Source organism: Neolamprologus multifasciatus, chromosome 14 (assembly GCF_963576455.1).
Source record: "Neolamprologus multifasciatus chromosome 14, fNeoMul1.2, whole genome shotgun sequence".
Taxonomy (NCBI): Eukaryota; Metazoa; Chordata; class Actinopteri; order Cichliformes; family Cichlidae; genus Neolamprologus; species Neolamprologus multifasciatus.
In genome coordinates, this window is record NC_140452.1 from 30,955,776 (window position 1) to 30,964,842 (window position 9,067).

At 39.7% G+C, this 9,067-nt stretch overlaps 1 long non-coding RNA gene across 1 annotated transcript in view; it reads left to right on the plus strand.

The window, feature by feature from the left end:
• The window catches only part of LOC146504379 (uncharacterized), a 72,440-nt gene extending 63,675 nt beyond the window's left edge, over nucleotides 1–8,765 (plus strand). The window contains exon 2 of the long non-coding RNA XR_014877848.1: nucleotides 1,002–8,765. This is a non-coding gene — a long non-coding RNA (uncharacterized LOC146504379). The remainder of the gene's footprint in view (nucleotides 1–1,001) is intronic.
• The last annotated feature ends 302 nt before the right edge of the window (nucleotides 8,766–9,067 follow it).

Here is a 9,067-nt window from a genome sequence, read left to right on the forward strand (position 1 = left end):
AAGTAGCCTTTACAATTGGTGTCTGTGCCTGAATTGAGTTTCTAGAACATAACTGCTAGGCAGAATTTTGTTAAGTCACAATGTTTTAAACTAAAACAATATAGTTTGGGGGCTTGGTCAGACATAGAACCAAAAACCTAATATGACCACTATAAATGCAATGCATGTCCTTTATGGCGATTAAATAACCTTACAGGACTTTGACCATTCCAGTCTGGCCTTCATAATAGTGGTCAGTAGGTCTGTTCTTCTGTAAAAGGCCTATGACAGCCTGCTCGGAGTTTGCCACGAGGCACCTATAAAGACTCTCAATGACTCGTAAACTGAGAGAAGCTAAGTCTTCTGTGTTGAGCAGTGAGGTTCACCTCATTAATATGATCCCTGCAGTCAAACATTAGGGGGGCAGCATCAGGCTATCAGGCTTTTTGGATGTTTTTTTTTTTTTTTTTTACAAAAAAGGGATTGGAGGACTATCCCTTATCGTAGAAGGAAACTTGCATGCAGAAACATTGAGTAAGTGGAAACCTTTTCCAATGCATACTGCCAATAAGTGGCTATGGCCACACTCTGGAAAAGTCCTTGAGTGGCCCAGCCAGAGCTGAACTCGATAGATCACCTCTGGGGTCATCTTAAATTGTCTGGGCAGTGACACTGTCCTAACTGGTTGAGGTTGAATGCGTCTTCCAAGCAATAATTAAGAAACTTGGAAAAGAAGCCAGGACAAATTAAGGCTGTCATTGCTTCTGTTAATATTTAAAAGGCCTGCACTTGGTAAAAAATGATAAGTGAGTCTTTTGATTTTAATTAATTTGTGCTGAACATGTGTTTCTTTATCACCGTGATGCTTTGATGAAACACATCTATTTTTGAAGGATTACAAGCTATGAAGCACTACAAAACCATGCACATGCAAAAATTGGTATTTTAATTCCGTTTCTTCCCCCTTTTCTCTTTTCTTATTGCTCCATCTGGAATCTTCTGGCATCAATCCTGAAATGCAGGTAAAACATGTGCCATTCGTCTCCTAGTGATGAAGTGTGAAAGATTATATGCAAGTCTGTGTGCATGCTGCGTGCCATGGTGTAGTCGAGTATATTTGGTGTATTTTCTGGATCGGTTTCTTGATATCACACTCACATAAGCTCTGAAGTTTCACAATTTGTGTTCATGTTGATGTTGTGAACCATCATTAATGCATGAAATGTCAGTTTACCAGTGGGTGAACATGATTTCTACACATTGGTTGGTAGTTTGGCTCTGATGAAAGAGAATTTTACTGAGGCTTTGGAACAATAATCTACATGTTAACAAGCAGCTACTTCTTCAGCTCATGACACAAACAGTAAATAATTACTTATTAAAAGAAGCAAAATTGCTTGAAGACTGCATGCAGCACAGACATTCAAACTCACTGGACAATCTTTGGGATTCAGTCAGTGTTTCCCCAGCAGACACACTGCAGCATCAAGAAAATGTCAATCTACAGATACACAGATGCCTATAACCTCTGCTCTTAAGTAAAACAAAGCCTCCATGCCTCTGTTGTCTTCAGCTTATGTTGAGAAGAAGCAAATGCAGCCTGCTGTCCCGACGTGTCAGTGAAGTGCTGATGCGGGCATTGTCATTGATGCGAAGACGCACAGGTTAATCAACAGGATTTAAACCTGAGACAGAGACCATAGTTTGGGGATTTTACTTCCTCTTGCTGATTCTTATCTCTGTCTAAAGCTGCTGTGCTCCGCAGTAGTGACTCCTAAACTAACGTCCGTGGTGAAACAACTGCCTAGGAGACAAACACACCAATCTTTTGTTAAAGTGGTATGCCAGTGCTTCAGCCTGAGCCTGTTTCCAGATGTAATCAGGTTGCACTATTAGCACTGTCTACATATAGAAAAGCTTTAAACCTGCAAGCACGTGAATGACTTCTTAACCCATCCAATCTCTTCTTCTCTTTAGAGAAATCACTTCAGTCCCTGCATGCTTACTCCCTGATGAAATGCTGTGGACACTGTATTGAATTCAGCCTCATCAGACTTTCAGTAAGCCAGAGAAAGCACATGTTGGGTTTGAATCCCAGGTGCAAAGAAATACAATCTAAGCATTGTAGTGGAAAAACCCAAACTAATTAGGAGGCACTACATTGAGCAAATGATTTCCCCCCAAAGTATTAACTGTCAATAACATATTAGGTATGTAATTAATAAATACTTTGCCCTATTTGAGGCCTCATGAGTTTGACACCCAGATCGCCATAACTTAATTAAATTATTTTTTTTCCTAATTATCAAATTGATGGCGAAACTGCATTCTGGGCAGTATCTTTGCTGTTCCTAGGACTGTGCTTGTCTGGACAGAGATCTTGGATATTGTTCCTGGGATATGCTGGAGCCACTCTGGGGCTCCAACCACCCTAGGGGTAGAATCTCATTTTTGTCACGGCGGGGTGCGCCGGTGTGTTTTTTGAAACAGGACCCAAAAGCAGATGTGGATGAGGAGTTGCAGGTTTAAACAGAAAGCGATACTTTATTTGGATGATAGCAGGAGTTAAACATGGAACCCTAAGCAAACTAAAAAACACTAAGAAACAAACACTATGAAGTTCTATGACTATAACAATGACAATGACTAAGACAATGGTGGGGATAACAGACGACCTGACAATGACATTCAGAAAACAGAGGACTTAAATACACACATGAGGGGAAGTGGAGACACATGAGGAAACAGCTGACTTGGACATACATAATGATGCACAGGAAAAAGTAAACTAAATGCAGTGAACAAAGAACAGACTCTTTAAAAATAAAACAGAAAACACTGAGACATAGACATGAAACGAACTAGACAACAAGAGCCACACAGACATGACGCATAACGGGTAGGCGCACGAACCAGGGAGACCGAGTACAGGGGAAGATGACAGAAACGACAACATGAACTTGACAACATAAGACACACAGACATAAACAAATGAAGGGCAAGGGAGACTTAACACAAGGGTAATATAATAACAAATGAGGTAGAGTAACTTAATGAACCTAAACAAACAATAAACATCAAAATAGACTAAAACTCAAAACACTGGGTTGCACGACCCAGGACCATGACAATTTTGACATTGGAACATTCAGCCCAAACACAGATTCCTGTATATTATCCCAGCTACTTGTATTATGGTGTTCCATGTATGCCCTGCTTGCTAGCATCTTGCAATCTGCAAAGCTTGTGCCTGGTGTCTTGGTTGGTGTGTTAGACCTCAGACTCAATTGACCTTGTGCTTAGACCTTGTTCCTGTGCTGCCATGATGTTTTTTTTAACCTTTTCTAATTTGTGCGCTGTCATGTTTAACCACAATTTACACATGAAGTATACCCAGACATCCGATGGTAGTTTTAAAAGGCTTATTGAAAAGGTGGAATAAGAAGTGCAATTGGAGAATATATTTTTTACTGGAGCAGGGATGGAGTTTCTGTTGGAGAGGAGTGCAAATATTAACAGTTGCTGCCGTGCTACTGGTAAGGTTTTGTAAGTTTGTAAAATGTTTCTCAGACCTTACTTTGTGTTTTGTTGAATTGTCGATTTTGATGGGCAGTGGGGAAGCAGTAGGGTTTTCAGTGAAGGAACAAGGGATTCGGTAGCGAGGGGGCAGGCTAGTGAGTAGTACATAAGATCTTGGATTTTCAGTTGTTGCAACTGAATATTTAACCTAGGTAAGTTAAGGCAGGCAGTACTTGCTAAACTCATCTGACTTTTTGCAGGTCAGACAACTCAGAAGAGTCTCAAGGACTTGGGCCAGGCAACTAGAGAACAAACGAGCAAGCAGTTGCTCAGCGAGAAACTTGAAAGCAGCAAATTCTGACGAGGGAGGCCTATTTAGCACCATGTTGGTGACAATGATCCAGCAGAGAGTAGCAGCACCACCCGGGCCTTAAATACCATGAGCAGATTAGATAATAAATAGCAGAGTAGGGAGAAAAAGCCCCGACCCCTTTCTTCTCCACTTGAGATTGAGACGGAAAGAAAGAGAGAGAAAAACAGGGGAAAGACCCCGAGCCTGTCTGGACCATAACATGCAGTGCAATTTGTGTCTTTTAAACTACGAAGCATCCATTATCTTTAGTGGACCATCAAACCGCCACCTTTCAGTGACGCGGTTTTACTCAGATTCTACAATCTCTCAGTGTACTGTTTGCATGCATCAGTGTCTACAGATTTTATCGATTTTTTTTGGATGTTCAGTGTTTCATTGAAGCCATGAAATGCATGAAGCATAAAGTCAGAGTATATGGAGTATAGAGTTAGAGGTCACTTTTTTTTGCTTTGTATTGGGTTTACTGCTCTACACTCATCATTTCTGAATGCTGTTGTACGAGGGCCAGAGGTGATTTGTGCTGCTTCACAGATTCTTGTAATAAGCGTCTGAGCAGAGCACAAGGCTGTTTAAGTGTCCTTGGTTATCTGAACATCCTCATTCCAAAGCAGCTTTAGCTGTGTCTCTACATGAGGGTAACATGCTGCTGCTAATATGTTGTATTGTTAAAGACAATTATTCATATTTCACTGACCACCTATAAACAGTGATGCTGCTGCCCTGCTGACTGTGACTGTAAAGGAGAGGCAGTCTGCAGGATAGTACAGTATAATGGATCAAAATGTGAGTGATGGAAACTTGATGCCAGATTGAGAACATGGAGGAAAGGGCAGGAAAGAGAAAATGGCCTGTCAGTGGAAAAGAAGGAATTGGTTATAAATTTATAGAAAATAGATGTCTTTTTCATCCACGCTACATTCAGTATTTTTTCATGTGCTGAGCACCTTTTCTTTTGCTGCTTCCTGCAGAATCTGTTGAGAAACAGGTTTCTGTTAATGTTACCGTGAGACTGACAATGTAGAACAGACAAGATCACAGCCAGAGCAGCGACGGCACTACTGGTAATCAGAGACTTAAAAGGGCTTCATGGGAAAAAATAAATACATCACTCTTTTTGCTCATGTTCACATGCACAAACATCTGCAGACACAGTGTACTCAGGATTTGTTGTTTTTTTCCCTCTGCCTTTACAAAACATTTGTTGTGTAGTTTATTACCTCACTTGTGTATTCTTGTCTCTTGCTGTGGGTTTAGCAGGATTACAAATCACTTGGGTTTTTTGGGATTTTTGTCAGTGTTGTCTGCAGTCAAAGTGAAAGAGTGAGCCACGCTGACTTACACAGAAGGACAAAAAAATGTTAGATTGGGTGTCATCCATTTTGGGTTATGACTGTGTTATTGTAAATTAACTCAGGCAACAGGCAGGGATGAACTTGAGAGTGAACTTAATGAGAATGGAGATTAGTTTGTGGAGATAAACATATGGAGGTTCTTCAGTGAAGAACTTTCATCTAATGCCACTTCAGTTTCTGATATTGGCTGACATTGCATTAGCTTACAGGTAGAATTAGTAATGTTTCCCTTAAAATAAACCATCTAACTTATATCTGCATATAAACAACAAACCTACAGTATGCTGACTGTTTACAAACTAGTCAAACCCGACACAGTGCTTTCAACTATGCAAGTTTCATTTGACTGTTTTCACCTTCTTAAGGCATTTTAAAACCTACACAGGTTTTTCTGTTTTTATATTTTCTGTTAAGAACATTGAATTTGCATATACTGAAATGCGCTATATAAATAAAACTGCCATTGTCACCGACTAGAGAAAAAAATATGCATGCTTGCGTTTTTCTTTTCTTTTTTGTAATTGGCTTTCAGATTTGACTTGTCAAGCAAAAACAGAAAGAAAAGATAAAGTAGGCTTTTTATGTTTGGATTAGTATATATGTACCTTTGAGACATGATGTAATATATTTGCTCTTATTTATTGGCTGCAATCCTTTAAAGTGTTTTTGATTTTTCTATTTAGCCCATATGGAGAACTGTGTGTTAGTCCAAATCACTACCAGCTACTGCAGAAAGCAGAAAGGATGTGACAATTTGTGTGATGAATTATATGCCCATTACTCTTACTAAGGCTGAGCTGTAAAGGCACGAATCCATTGACTATGAGCACAGCTGATGCTCGGGGAAGATGACTGTTATTGCTGTGGATGTTTGGCTGAATTTACGATGCCTCGGATTTGTCTAGCTGCAATTTACCTTCTCTTTACTGCTTCTGTAAGCATTAGTCAAGAAAGCATCAATGGGCTGCACAGGATTTGAATCAAGCTGCGTCTGTCATATATGACAAACGTTACTAATGCAAAGCTTATGCACCACTTGATAGTGGTGACAGAGAAGAAGCAGCCACTGTGTGTTGTACTTATTATAAACACATGTGTCACAGCTGGAAATGTTACAGTGCAGTCATGATGACTAAAGCAGCAGCCACGGTAAATACTGTCTGTCACCGCACGGGTGCCGTCACAATCTAGGAAACATCAGCTGGATGTTTACTAGCTCTGGTGTCTTGCTTCAGGGAAGAACAGCAGGAGTGTCAGCAATAAATCATCTTTAAAACAAGAGATCAAAAATAAGCCCTACCTGCCCTTGCTGCTTTGCACTGCTGACTTTGGAGTTAAATTAAGAAGCAAACGGGAGGTCACATCGTCGGCTACTAAACATTAATGATATATTATTATTAAAACAGGGGAACACAAACACAGTCATCATTCACTCCATTAAATGATCTATTTATCACAGCATGATGGAACATGCTCATTTGTCTTCGCCAGACAATGCTTCACAGGAGTCCTCAAACTCAGACAATCAACAACTGCAGTGTGTTTTTTGTTTTTTTTTCTTTTTGTATGTGTGCAAATTTTGAGTTTTGCTCTATACTAAGAAAAATATTTTTACTTTCAGCACATCTTGCAGAGAGCAATTTAGTTTTTTTTTTCCTTTTATGTGGACAGCTATTAGAATAAATCTTTCTGGCATTATGTTCATCGGTCACCACTGGAAGACTTGGGGCTAAAAACAAAACAAAAAGTAACCCAATAAAGAAAAAAGAGGATGCTTCAAAACAGGACTGATTGCTGTATTGAGGGACTGAAGGCTGTATGGAATGTGGAGCTCGTGGTCTAACGTCACAGCAGTTTCTTTCATTCCTTCCTTCATTTCTATAACCTTCAAGAAACACAAGTTACATTCATATTCTGTGTGTGTGCGCGCACGCGTTATATGTCACAGCTTATTCATCTGCTGAAGAGAAAATACCAGCTGACAGATGTCAGGATGTCAGCATGTGTGTGTTGGCAGATCAGGTACAACCTGCACAATGAGTCTTTGCTTGTCAAAATTTTAGTGCCCTAAACATTTTGACCTTCATTCTTCGCTTTGGTAGTTTCATTATAACTTCTCAGCTGAGACATAAAGTAGTTTCATTCATTGGGCACGCTACATAGATTACACATCCTTCTAAGCAATAGACGTGCAATCTCACTTGACACAGTTGCCTTGTGCTGTGCAGTATCATCATTGCCCCCTTGCTCCCTTCTCCCCGATTCCCTGCTGGCCTGTACTCACACTGTGCTTAATGATCTGGGTTTGAGTATGCTTCAGGTAGTCTGTGTCTGCTTTCTTGAAAAGGAGAACATCAGTGTTCACGGCTTTGTGCATTTTCTGGCTTTTTTGGAAGCAGCGACTTTCTATCCACTCACATCCCTTATGAATTTGTAAAACTGCTTAACACATAATTTTCATGAGGACACTGAGGATGCGTTGGATATTTGTGCTTTGGTGTTGTAAGCAATTGTGCTACATGCTTACCGTGTTGTGTCTAGCTGAACTGTGCTGGGGCACACTGTCAGCAGTCAGCCTAGTTGTATAAACTGGACTTTAAGTCTCAAATGTGCTTGGGCACAGTGCAGAATACCTTGTGTGAGTGCACCCTGAGGCTATATTTAGCATTCTGCCGTGAATGCTTGTAGAACCTGAGCTGTAACTGACATGCCTTTTGTCGTTGCTGGCATTCATGCTTGTGCTGGTGCATTATGTGTTAATTACCACGAGGTCGTGTCCTAGTGTTTTATATGCGGCGCTAGGAGATTAAACCAAATAAAATGTTGGGAGGTCCATGCTCTTTGTTTTCTTTTTTGTTTTTCCTCACTGATAATTTCAAAAACAGTGAAGAAAAGTAGCCAGTAATTCACATTAAGAATCGAAGATGCTAAACAGACCAATCACAATGCCTACATTGTACATTATGGGAAAGGTTTTATGAAGGTTTTAAAGTTGTGACCTAGCTGCAGTGTAGATTTCCCACTAGAACATAAATCCACAGTTAGAGAGTGTCACTTAAATAATAAAGAAATTACATTTTACAGACCCTGAAGTTGAGGCCTTTCAAAATTTGTCATCTCAAGTGAAATTCAAATGGTCCAGTGAACTACATTATGTTTGTACCTCGTAGTTAATGAGAATAAAAAGCCTCCCTGGTGTATGCTGGCTGCCATTACTTAAAAATATATATATTTGTGAATCGTTTGCTCACAAACCATTTATTCAGTCATTGTTATGAGTTATAGTACTTGTGTGTTTTTTTTTTTTAATATTCTTTTAATTGTGCGTTTGTGTATGTTTTACCACTCTTGGCCTAGTCAGCTTTGCTTCACAATATAGTGACTAATCTCAGCAGAGCATCCGCCTGGTCGATCAAATCAAGCACCCGTCATGAGCCTTCCCATATGGAAAAGATATATATAAATCTTATAAAGTTTGTATCTGTCTTGTGTGAAACTTGTATGAAAAGCATACAAGAGTGAAAACACATATAAGATCCCTTGAGTTTTTACTATTTCTTTTCCATATGGGTTAGCATGCTGTCAGGTTTAGCCTAAAAAGCTGTGAGGTTTCTCTTCCATTGTAAGACATTTTGATTCAGTACCTGAACAGAATAAACAGAAAAAAACACCATTAAAAGAACTGCTTGCTGTCCCGGAGGCGTTGGGCACAATATCGTCACAAATGAAAACGGAGGTCATCCTGCATTAAGTTGACTTGACAATTCTGTGGTGACACAAAATAGATAGAGGAGATTTAAAAAAAGGTTTTTTTTCAGCAACTTTTCTTTGTCTTTAGGACTTG